The sequence below is a fragment of the Leucopleurus acutus genome (genome assembly GCF_964270905.1).
Source record: "Leucopleurus acutus genome assembly, chromosome: 11".
In the NCBI taxonomy this organism is placed as follows: Eukaryota; Metazoa; Chordata; class Mammalia; order Artiodactyla; family Delphinidae; genus Leucopleurus; species Leucopleurus acutus.
This window is the reverse complement of record NC_139152.1, coordinates 10977387-10990626: the sequence shown is the minus strand read 5'-3', so window position 1 is coordinate 10990626 and position 13240 is coordinate 10977387.

The window sequence follows — 13240 nt, the reverse complement described above, 5'->3', positions numbered from 1 at the left end:
CTTTTCTAAATTAAATATGAAATCTGAGTGGTGTTCAAATCTCTCTTATTTAGCATCTGGTAAACAACAACAATGAAAAGATGTCAAAACCCATTCTGTTCATAAGCCATCTAGGCAATACTTTCTTTCTTTCTTTTTTTTTTTTTTTTTTTTGCGGTACGCGGGCCTCTCACTGTTGTGAGAGTCTGCCTGCATCGGCAGGCAGACTCTCAACCACTGCGCCACCAGGGAAGCCCGGCAATACTTTCTATGATGACCCCTATCTAACTCTTAGTGGACAGTCAAGAGTAGATGACGCTATGAGATTGATCCCTACTCCTTTTGTTTTCCTGAGATTTCTGAACTAAATCCGAATTTCCAGGCTATACAAAAGTCAATGATGCTGTTTTCTGGGAAAACTGCACCAAATGTGTTGCAGGTTACCTTCCGTTGAATGCTCTTCGATGCACAGGGCTTCAGCCATGACCTTGAATTCCAGGACGGTCCTGTCTGGGGATGATACTGGGGAAAAATGGAGCCAAAGAGACAAACTGTGTTCTCAGAAAACTGCGTGCCTTGCCACCCACTTTTCCAGACTTAGCAAGTAGGACATTTGCCTCATTGTGTAGGTAAGTGGCCTACATTCTCCTCCCCGCGTTGGTGCCATGAGGAAGTCTCCTTGAAGTGCTCCTATTACCAGCTCAACTGCTTGTGGAGAGTTGCTAAGTTGCACAACTGGGTTGTGTGTAGGCTGCGGGCTTTGGCCTTTTCCATGTCTTCACCTGCACACGGATGCCAGGAAGAATCAGAGACAAACACTGCCTTTAATCACCCTTTCTCGGGGGCTGCTTTTCCCTAGAGACAGACTCTGCTGGGGCGTTTTTGAGCTGAGTCCAACAGACCCAGAAAATATGGCAAATGAGAGAGCCAGGTTTTCTGGCAGGAAAAAGGAAACCGGCTTTCATGCTCAATGAGGGACCCATCACAAATGGAGTCCAAGTGCATCGGGCCACAGCTGAGAAAAATGCCAAGCTATTAGGAACCCATGCTTAGCTTTCTAGAACATCAGCAGATAGAAGTACGTTCACGGTGCCCTCAGCCTTCATTATCAGGGCTGACCAGGCAGAGAGATCCTTCAGCCCAGCCTGTGGGGTGGGAAGGGACTCGAGGAAACGAAATTCTCTACTCACCAGCAAAGCCAGAGACACACGTTCTCTCCTCTACATTTATGCAAACAAGACACAAGTCAAGTGATGTATTTTCTAGAGGAAATCTTGAGAGGTATCACACAGTTTCGAGCGAGCTCCATCTCTGCGGCGCCAACATCTGTCTCTGTCCATGTTAATAAGGACATTCCTGAGCTGATGAAAAATGGATAATAATTATTAAGGCATTTTTTGAAAAGATAAAAGGGACATAACAGTAAGTGGTGGTCTTGTTATTTATATTGCTACTATTATAAACGACTTTGTAGAGTTATACAGAGGCATAGAGAGTTATAGAGAGTTATAGAGAGTTATATATATAACTCATATACAGAGTTATAGAGTGTATAAACGACATTTGGTAGAGTTCTACAGAGGCAACTTCAAACTGATCTTTTTTTGTTCAAAACCGGCAACCCACGGTATATATGGTAACTCTGTTGACCAGAATATTGAATTAACATAATAAATTTAAGTGGTCATGCTGAATTACAGATAGCTTAAAATAACTTGAGAGTTTCTTTCATAATTGATGGCTACCAGATTAACAGTATTCAGAATACAATTTCATAAAATTATGTGACCTTCTTCCCAATTTCTAACAAGTTCATGTATATTTTTAGGAATAAGACTCATGTCACCTGATTTTCTACACGGGGTCAGGGCCCTCAGGACTGGCCACAGAGTCAGTGTGAAGGAGAGGTGGAAAGCCAAGCTTTGCAGTCAGGCAGATGGTTCTCGTCTACTTACTGTTTAACATTGGTGCATTACTTAACCTCTCTGAGTCCTGGTTTCCTCATCTGCAGTACAGTGCCTATGTCATAAGGTTTTTGACTTCAAGACTAAAGCACCTGAAGCACTTAGCACCATACTTGGCACATGTGTAAATATCCCAGGGTGAGATAGTATTATTTTAGGAATATTAAGAAGGAATCGTTTCCTTTTGGCAACACAGTCATGTTCTATCTCTTTGCTAGCATATTCTATTCAGTACAGCAGAGAACATAAAATATATTGAAATGGTATGTCCTCATATTTCCTCTATAGCCTCGCAAGCAAATTTCCCCCAACTTTCTCTTCTGAAAAATTCCAAACCTACAAAATAACTGAAAGAATATCACAGTGAAGGTTCACTTATGTTTCACTCAGAGTCACCAGTTGTTAATAACATTTTGCCACGTGTGTTTGCTTCCTCCATGTTGCCATCCTCCCTCTCTGTCCCCCAACAGAAAAACATTTGAAAGCAAATTGTAGACATCACAATTAAAATTTACCCCCAAATACTTTAACAAATGCCTCCTAAGGACACTACGTTAATTCTGAAAAAAGTTAACATCGATAAAAGAATGTTTTCTAATCTATAGCTCATCTTTTTTTTTTTTTTTTTTTGCGGTACGCAGGCCTCTCACTGTTGTGGCCTCTCCCATTGCGGGGCACAGGCTCCGGATGCGCAGGCTCAGCGGCCATGGCTCACGGGCCCAGCCGCTCCTCGGCATGTGGGATCTTCCCGGACCGGGGCACGAACCCGCGTCCCCTGCATCGGCAGGCGGACTCCCAACAACTGTGCCACTAGGGAAGCCCCTATAGCTCATCTTAAATTGGTCAATTCTCCCATTCTCCCCTGTCTTACATGGCTTTTTTCCTTCATTTGATCCAGAATCCAATCAAAGACCATGGTTGTATTTAGTTGATATATCTCTATAACCTCTTTTAATCAAGAACAGTCCCCTGCCTTGTTAAAAATCTCTCATAACATTGACATCTTGAAGAGGTCATTCAGGTCATTTATTTTGTAGATTGTCCCACAGTTTAGATTTATGTGATTGTTTTCTCACGATTATATTAAACATTTTTGCCAAGAATATACATAGGTGATGTTGTGACTTCTTAGTACATCAAACTGGGAGACATGGAATGTCAGTTTGTCCCTTTATCGGTGATGCTGAGTATGTTCAACTGGTTGAGGAGGTGTCTTCTGGATTTCTCCATTGTGAAGTGTCACATGTTTTCATTTGTAGTTAATATATAATCGACGAGGTGATACTTTGAGACTGTGTGAATATCCTTTTCCAATAACATTCCTCCAGTGGTTTTATTATCCATTGATGATACTGACCTAACTTATTTTGGTGATTGTAAAGTGGTTATGTTATAACTTTATCACTCCTCCTATATCTATTCGCTGGGATTCTTCTATTAGAAGAACCACCTCCCTTTTTTGTAGCAATATTCTGGACTCAGGGATTCTTTGTTTGATTGAGTATCTTATTATAATCCATCACTATTATTATTCTTTTGAATGCCTGAATTTTACCAAGTTTTGGGCATTATGACCTACTTCAAATCTCCTCCTCTGTAGTTTTAACACATTTCCATAGTTTTTGAGCAATTCCTTGCTTTCTGGTACAAGATATTCTAGAACTTGAACTTTCCATGCTACAGAAATATAGTCAACCAACCATCACTCCATGATGCCCTGGTTCCATTTAGTGGCAAGTGTTTAGTCTTATACATACCCAAGACTAATAAGTAGAAATTTATATATATATATATATATATACCACTAGTTAATCTAAAGCCACTTTTTTTTTTAAATTGGGGTAGAGTTGCTTTACAGTGTTGTGTCCGTTTCTGCTGTACAACGAAGTGAATCAGCTATATGTATATATATATATCCCCTCCCTCTTGGACCTCCCTCCCTACCCCATCCCACCCATCTAGGCCACCACATAGCACGGAGCTGAGCTCCCTGCGCTGTACAGCAGGTGCCCACTAGCTATCTATTTTACACATGGTAGTGTATATATGTCAATCCCAATCTCCCAGTTCATCCCACCCTCCCCTTCCCCACCCTGTGTCCGCACATCCATTCTCTACTTCTGCATCTCTATTCCCGCCCTGCAAAGAAGTTCATCTGTACCATTTTTCTAGATTCCACATATATGCATTTGTAGCGTCACATTTGGGGGAGTTGGAGTTCACCCTGAGGATCCTCCTGGCGTTTGCTTGGGTGTCATTTTTGGCTCAGTAGACCGTTTCTGGGGGATGTGGAACAAGGCCCAGGGCAGGCTATTTTTGGCTGATCAGCTATAATCATTTGATCCATTACCAGGTAGGTTTTACCTCAATGCTAATCAAAGCCATTAACCGAACCATAAATAGCTATATATGTGGTATGTGTGTGTGTGGTATATGTATGTGTATTATATATATATATAAAACAATATATATATACATATTCTTAAATCACAAATTTATTTATATATGTATAATAATATACATACTTATATACATTTATTTATATATGTGTTATGTGTGTGTGTATATCTATATCTATATCATCTCCACACCTGAACCCTGAATATGGAAACTAAGAATGCTTTCAGGCACTCTCAGTTTTTAAACTCCAATCACTGTTCAAGCCTTCAGGCCAAGGGAAGAAGGAGAAAGGAGAGCCAGGGGGTCTTCCTGTCTTGGCAATCCATCCAGGGCTTTAGCCGAGAGCTGCTTGCAGAGTTCAAATATGTTCATACACTTGCTCTCAATCTTGCCAGCTCAGCTAATGTCTTTCTTTCAGTCACCTCCCAAATAGTTTCTCTGGGCCTCTTCTTTTGGCTTCTTAATGCCCACTTGATTTCCCTGCAGTAGGCAACTGGCATCCACCCCATGCTTAATCTTAGAGGACAGTTGGGGGTAAACGTTGTCCTATTTGGTCCAAGTAGTGAAGTTTCTTTTCTCTTCTCTCCTTGAGGCTGGGAGCACTTCTCCATTTCACTCCTCTCATACTACCCTCATCACTATTTGTCACTGTTATTCTCAAGCTAATATTTTTTCTCTGTATGTATGATGAAAATTTTTATAGTTGGAGGTTATTTGGTTAAGGTTAGTAAGTAAGTTTAGGTTAAAATTAGTATCTCTCGAGCCTCCAGTATGTTTAAGATGACTATAAAATTTATAAGCAGCATGGGTCTCCAGCATCCAGGATGACATTGGTTATTTCCAGAAAATTATACCTATTATTTCTATCATCCATCTTGCTATTTCTTAGAACTTGTGTGGCCTTTACAGTAACAATAAATTCAGTTAAATTTAAAACTAAGTGTCTTCTAGTCTCATCCATCTATAGCCCAATTCTTGTTTTTCTTTGGAATTTCACCAGATGAATTTGTAGAGATGCAGAAATAGCTACCAGCCCAGATCCCAGTGGTGCCGCTAGCGCTTGGGAGTATGTCTTAAGATTTAATGCTGCCTGTGTGCCATGTACTAGCCCTCTTCTCAGAAATCTGGGGAAGGCTCACTCTGCTTCCATGAGCTTTTTCTGCTTTCATCTGTTAGTGGGTTCAGCGTCCTATCTCTTCACATTCCTCATGGCACTAATTATTGAGTCAGCTTGCACTTCTTCGTCTCAGAAAAAAAAAGCAAGATCCTTTAGGAAACCCCCAAGCACCTCACCTGACCCAGCTGCCTCCTGAGGCCTGACAATTAAACACCTCAGGTGGTGTTGATAGAAATGATCTTGTTGTGATCTTTGAATTACAGGCTGTGGACTCTCTCCCTGTGAATCCCGATGTGCTGTCAGGAACTCACTGTACCTTTGCACGGTAGTATTTTAACCATGTGTAGGTTCTATGGCATATATACGACTCTCCCAAAGCACAGGGTCATCTAGATTTGGCATGAGTTGCAAGGGAATTCCACTTCGGACCGTCTGCCCACCCCACCAAGAAAGGCATGAACGCATTGTTTATGGCATGAGCACAGTATTAACACACAGTCTTAGTAAAAGGAACTGTGTCCGGATCTCAAAGAACAAACCAGCAAACATGCATTGAGGGGCTATGGGCACAACAACGTGCTAGTGAGAGTTGGCATGATATATGAGAAAGAGCACGCTGAGTACATGGGAGGGTCCACTTCTAGATGTGCGTTCATACAAGATTCAGAATGAACATCAGAGAGAGGGAAGCAGGTCTAGTAGGATACACCTAGGCTAAGGACTGTTTGTAGAATGCCCTCATGGTCAGTGGTGGTTGGCTTGGGACGATGGGCCCCAGGTGGAATGCACAGGCCTGGTGCCTGACATAGGGGAGGAACTCATTAAATATTTATTGAAGGAAAGATACCGAAGGTATGCAAGTGCCTCAGACTACGATTAAAGAATGTGTTCGGGCCTCATGCGTGATCAGCTTTGCCCAGCAATACTGGAGAGTCAGTGCGGGGGTGAGGCAGTCATGGGGACTCATCAGCACTGTGCCAAAGTTGCTTTGCCTCTTCCACCATCTGTAGAGGGGCCTGGGACACATGGTGTGTTGAGACAAAAGACTCCTACCTGTCTTCTTATGGAAAAAAGCTGCAGAATTATTTCTTTTTCTTTTCACTAAATTTATTTATTTTATTTATTCATTTTTGGCTGTGTTGGGTCTTTGTTGCTGCACGAGGGCTTTCTCTAGTTGCGGCAAGCTGGGGCTACTCTTCGTTGCGGTGCACGGGCTCTAGGTGCGCGGGTTTCAGTAGTTGTGGCACATGGGCTCAATAGTTGTGGCTCGTGGGCTCTAGAGCACAGGCTCAGTAGTTGTGGCGCACGGGCTTAGTTGCTCCGTGGCATGTGGGATCTTCCCGGACCAGGGCTCAAACCCGTGTCCCCTGCATTGGCAGGCGGATTCTTAACCACTGTGCTACCAGGGAAGTGCCCAGAATTATTTCTTAATGAAAGGACGATGAAGTTTTATTGATGAGAACATAAGAACTTAACATATACTAAAAATAAAAAGGAACCAAAATGCATATATGTCCGTGGTTAAGCATGAATACTGCACATGCACGGTCTATTCTGGTTCTTTGGATGAAATTGTTCTCTCTGATAACTGGTCTCTCTTTAATTTCTAAGACAAAAACAAATTAGGCTGCAGGGTTGGCTGTGGGCTCCTATGTGGCCGTGAAAGCCCAGATGAGGGAAGGTGCTCTGTCGCCTTGGGTGTGCGGTATATTCTTCCATAATTAATTAGCCTTGTGTTTCGTAGTAGGTAATGTGTCTCTCCTGAATATGATTAACCTTCCTCTGTTGACTCAGTAACAAATTTCCATGATTATATACATAACATTTATAATGACAAATACGCTGTTAAGAACCCCTTTTGGCCGATGACAGCAAAGAACAAGTAGACTGTAATTATGACATAAAATGAGATTATGGGAACTTCATAGTATTGGCTAGAATCCATTTCCGGATATGCTGTGCCCGTGTCTCCTCAACCATTTCAAAGTAATCTTTTATGTTCTGAGTTGCACGCCTGTTGCCCTTTGAACTGCATGACGGGGAGGGTTCCATCCAGTTCCGCTGAGATCATCGTGTTAGGTGAGGGCTCAGAAGACGGGGAGCTGAAGCCCAGCGTGGCTCTTGAGCTGTAGAAGAGTAAGCTTATCCACCTACTAGCAATTCAGCTTTGTGTGCCCGTCTACAGACGGTACACGTCAAGGGGCAAGGGCAGGACCTATCTTGTTCATGTCTGTAATCAGCTGCAGGGCTGACACAGTAGCTTCTTCACAAATACGTGTCGCATGTAAATCAATGAAGAAATGACTTACATGGAACAGCCATAGTAAGGGGCTGCCCTGAGTGGTTGACAGAGCATCTGTGGACACTTCTGCCTCCCATCCACAAGTGCAGTCCTCTCTCTCCTCCCTAGATCTCCCAGAACCCATTCTATGTTCAAGAAGCTTGGACCATCTCCCAGCTGACAGTAAACCTCCTTGACATGTTAGCTGTTCACAGGGCATAAAGTCTAAGCCTTCCAGGGGACTCCTGAAAGTTCAAAGGAATGGAGAGATTTACGGCGCTGGGACTTCTGACACCGTGATCACCTTGTGTGATGGTCCTCAAATTGTACCAGGCGGATGGGCACCACTCTGCCTTCTTAGGAGGCTGGCCTGAGCTTGTGACCTAACCTTCCTGCCTCAGTTTTTAATTTTTTTTTCCCCCTAACCAGGGGGATTATGCTCTTCTGAGGAAATTCTTCAGCAGTTGTTGTTCTTTTTAAGTGAATTTTTTTCTTGAGGTATAACATACTTACAGAAAAGTGTACAAATCATAAGAGTTTAACTCAATGGATTTTCACAAAGAGGCCTCACCCGAATAACCAGCACCTACATCAATAAATAGAACCTTCCCAGACCACAGACGCCCCACTGTAGCCCCACCTGGTTCCTGCCCCCTCCAAGAAATAACCACTATCCTGACTCCTAACAGCATAGATTGAGTTTGCCCAATCTGTACTTTACATGAATGGGTACTTTATATAAGTTGGGTGATTCCGGTGGTGTATTGTGGAACCTTAAACTGTGGTTTGGAGTTGCAGTTCCCTGATGACTACTGAAATTTTGATCTTTTTCAAATGGTTATGAGCCATTTTGACATCCTTGTGAAATACTATTCAAGACTTTTACTCACCTTCTTTGGTAAATAGCTATCTTTTTTATTGATTTGTAGGAGTCTTCTCTATATCTTGGCTATAGAAAGACACAAAAGTATATTGGAAATATGTTCTCCCACTCTATGGGTTGCATTTTCTTTCTCTTAATAGTATTTTGAAGAACAGAAGTTCTTAATTTTTAAGAACTCCAGTTGATTTTTCCCCTTTATGATTTGTGCTTTTCTATTTCTATCTAATAACTTGTTTCCTGTGCCAAGCTTATGCAGATCTTTTCCTATGTTTTCTTCTAGATGCTTCGTAGTTTTACCTTTCACATTTAGATCTACTATGCATTGGGGACTGATTTTTTGTGTATGGTGTAAGGTAGGGTAAAATTATTATTTCCCATTTAGATATCCGATTAAGCCAGTACCATTTACTGAAAGGATTATCTTTTCCTGACTGCACTGCATTGTCACTTTTGTGATAAATCAAGTGACCTCATGTGTGTGGTCTATTTCTAGACCCTATTGTGTTTTGTTTGTCTATTTGTTTATCCTGGGTCAATACCACACTGTCTTCATTACTGGTACTTTATAATAAGCCTTAATATACAGTAGTATAAGGGCTCCTGCTTTGTGTTTCTACAAGAATGTCTTGCCTTTCCTCATCCTTTTGCACAGGCATATAAATTCTAGAATCACTATGACACTTTACACACACCCCCGCACACACACCACTCTGCTGGAATTTTGATTATGATTATGTTGAATCTACAGGTCAATTCAGGGAGAATTCACCTCTTCACAGTATTTCAACACATTAACATGGTATGTATCCCATCATTTGTTTGGGTCTCTTCATTTGCCTTAATAATTTCTTTGGGTCTCTCCATCTGCAGGATAGTGCAATTGTACAATTTTGTAAGATTCATGCATAGTTATTTTATATTTTTGATGCTTTTCAAATTGTAACTATTGAAAATATTTAGCCAAAAAATTTGTTGCATATGTATGTAAAATACCAAGAATTTTATGTTGATCCTGAGTCCAGTATTCTTACTGGCTTTACTTATTAATTCCAATAGTTTATCTGTAGATTTAAAAAATTTTTTCTACATAAGCTGTTATGCCATTTCTAACTAATGATGGCTTTATTTCTTCCTTTTCGATCCTTGTACTTTCTTTTCTTGTCTTATCGCCTTGGCTGGGATGTGTGATACAATGTTGACCACAAGTCGGGTAGAGGCAGTTACCGTTTAATTCCCCAGGATGAGAGAGGCTTGACAGAGTTTTAACCATCTGAGTTGAAGCACGGCATGGCCTCTCCCCTTCCGAGGTCAAATAATCTGAGCTTTTGATAAGCTTTGAAACTGGATAAAGTGCGGGGGTGGGGGACAGGTATGCAGGAGAGTGTTTGCCTCAGCAGAAATGAAGAGGAAAACAAACATCTGTGGAATAAATGGCAGACCTGTCATGCTTATGTGTTGCCCACCTGTATGTGGTGCAGCGGGTGCAATTTGAGCGTCTATGCGCTGAGGCCTGTGGTGCTGGGAGAGGAGATGGGGTCCCATCAGCAGGCGATAAGGAGGTGCTGGTCCTTAAACCCATGTAATCCCCCTAACGCAGGAAAATCTGGCTGACTCAACAGAATCACCCGATCTTAGACTTGGGGAGCATCTCATTCAATCTTCTACCCCAAGCATGAGTCCCTGGGAATATCTTGAAAAACTTGGGATTGGAGGACAATTGTGCTCATCCCCACATCTAAGAGCATCTCCAAAAACGTCCCATCAGCCCTTCCATGACCCCTGCCTGTTGCTTTATGACCCCGCAGCGTTACCTACTCCCAGCCTTCACCATGTACCAAGCCAGGAGTTGTCATCGCCTTGTACCTCCGCAGCTTCTGTGGATGAAATTTGACTCCGCCCCTTACGGAGGCCTGGGTGAGCCGTAACCCAAATGAGCAGAGCGGTGTCTTTTGGGGGCGGAGCCTGACCCCAGGGGGTGCCCTACTGAATTACCCTGTTGAGGAAGCCCCTCGCCCTCTGTTCCACTCTGTGTGTTTAGATGACGCACAGCCCCCGGGCGCTCTGGTCTCGGGTTTCCGTGGGGTCTGGTGGGACCCTCCCCCAGGCAGCACGGATGGCGAAGACCTGACCTACTGCAGGAAGAAACTCGAGATGCTGACGGAGCAACTGACGCTGGGTTCCCGCTCCTCATGCCTGCGCCCTTGGGTAAATTGGAAGATGTCCAACCCTGCTTTGTGCCCACTTTGGGTTTTACTATAGCTCTTTTCCTTTTTCCTGGCCAATCTGATGACTAGGTTACAGAGTGAGACCCTCCCGTTCTGCCTCCCCCGTCACATCCCTGTCTCTGATTTTTCACTGTACTCCCCCTCCAGGAGGCTTGTGCAGCTCAGAACTCTCTTCTGACTCTATTGCACATCTGGACTCACGCTCTGGACAAGAGGAGAGGCCGAGTCCCAGCGGGCTCTGTCCCGTGGGTGTTACACAGCCCGGGTCCAGGCTCCCATCTTCCCCCAGAGCTTACCGGGGGAGCTGGAGCCTGCACACTCCCCTCGGCAGGAAGCAGAGGCACACAGTGCCGGCAAAATTCTATATTCCCCATCAGTGGGTTTCTCCACTTGAAAGAAAGAGAGGTCGAACGGGAATGCAGATCACAGGCTCACTGTCTCCTTTTGTGTCTTGTCTCTCCTCTCTCTCTCCTCTCCCAGCCCTTCTATGGCTGCTTTCAATTTCTCAGACCCTGAAGGAGGGAAAAGAGAAAAGCAGTAACCTCCAGGGCCGCAGAGAACACGCAGTTACTCAGAGGGAGGGAAGGAGGGAGGGAGGGAGGGGAGGAGGGCGACGCAGCGAGGGCTTCACATGAATGGAGATGTGGGAGCTGCCATCCAGCGCCTCCCTGCCGGGGTCCTCCCCAGCCTTCACCCTCATATGCATTCCCTACATCACCACCGGCACTGGGACACGAGCTGCCAATAATTAATTTTTATTGAAAGAGGTTTTTTCTTTGTCTGCAGACATTGTGTTCTGCTTTTGCCATGACTATAAAGTCTCCAGTACAATTCTGGATTTAATTATAGCCCTATTTCGAGGGAATAAAAAAAAAACACCCTATGTCAGAGGCACAGATAATTGGTGGTGCCAGGTGGAACTGAGACATGGGTTCTGGGGACCAGAGCAGTGGCTTCCGGCTGATTCAGATCTCAGAACCATTCAGCTGGGCTTTGGTTGGGTTCAGGCCTCCCTCTACCCCAGCTCCAGAATTAACTAACCTGGAGCCTGGAGGGACAGAGATAGGAGGATGTGACTTCTAAGTGAGCTGCAGACCAGCTCCTTGCCCTCCCCCGCCCATGCCCTTGCCACCCCTCAGTGTTTTGGTGACCTTAAACCAGGCCAGGATTTTTCGCTATGGAGTGATCATCAGATTCCTTAGGGCTGGGCAGAGCCCTGGAATCTGGGTTTTGGACATTCCCTCTGACTCTTGCCATTAGGCTTGTCTGGAAACCCTTCATGAGGCAAAGGACTCGGCTTCTGAGGGTAAGGCTGGTGCTTCTAAGAATCAAACGTGAGACTCCAGCAGGAGAGGGCGGCACCGACCGCAGCTGGTCCAGGAGTGTGATGTTTCATGGATACAGAGAGAGAGGAAAGTGACAGGAGATCGGCAAGGAAGGGGGGGACCAGAAAGGAGTCTGGGTCAGCAAGAGAACAAGAGGACCCAGGGTGACACGGAGGGGAGGGAAGGCACACGGTTAGGGCCAGACATTTGAGTGTTTCCTTCACCATCCCAGGAGGCCAGGGAAGGGATTCAGAGAGGTGAGATGAGTCAGAGCTGGAGGTGTCCAAGAGAAATACTCTCAGCTGGAAGAGTTATTTAGGGATCGTCTTCATTAGGCTAGCTTTACAGTTTTGCACAAAGTTTCAAAATTGATGTCCTTCTTTGGCAGTAAGTCCTAAAATTATGAGCCAAATAGTTGACAACGATAAAGGGGAGGAAAGAACATAGGCTAAAGCAATGGAAGCAGACTGGGGAAATGCACTAGATGGAGGAGGACCAGAAATTGGTGATGGCTGAGACATCAGGGAGAGACCCTTAGATGGACAAAGCCACGAAAGAAAGAAATGAAGGAATTGGGAGGAAGGGGGACAGTTGCTGAGATTCCAAGAGAGGGAGAGACGGAGGGGGGGGGGGGGACAGAGAAAAGTAGATGATAATAATGCTCGCCCAAAGCAATCATGTTTGCTTCCTCTCCTTGGTCCCCCTCTTCATCCTCTAATAGCCCCCCAGTAGGCCACCATGTTAGCTGCTTCAGAGGGCATCAATCACCACGTATTCAAGTGTATATTCCATGTGAATGGCGCCCCCTGGAGTTGTGCATGGTGGTGGTTCTGCCTCCGTCCATCTATATTCCTTTCTTTAACTGCCCCCCCTTGGTGTGTTTTTGCCATGCTAATGGCTTGTGGCATTCCCACCAGGGAAGTAAGTGCCTCAGAGCTGGCCCTGATGCCTAGAGCAAGGGTCCTGGACAGGCTGCACCAGGATGGCACCTGGATCACAGCAGTGCAGACAGACTGCAGTCACACAAATGCCCCACCTGTGGAAAACACCATATTCACATATATGA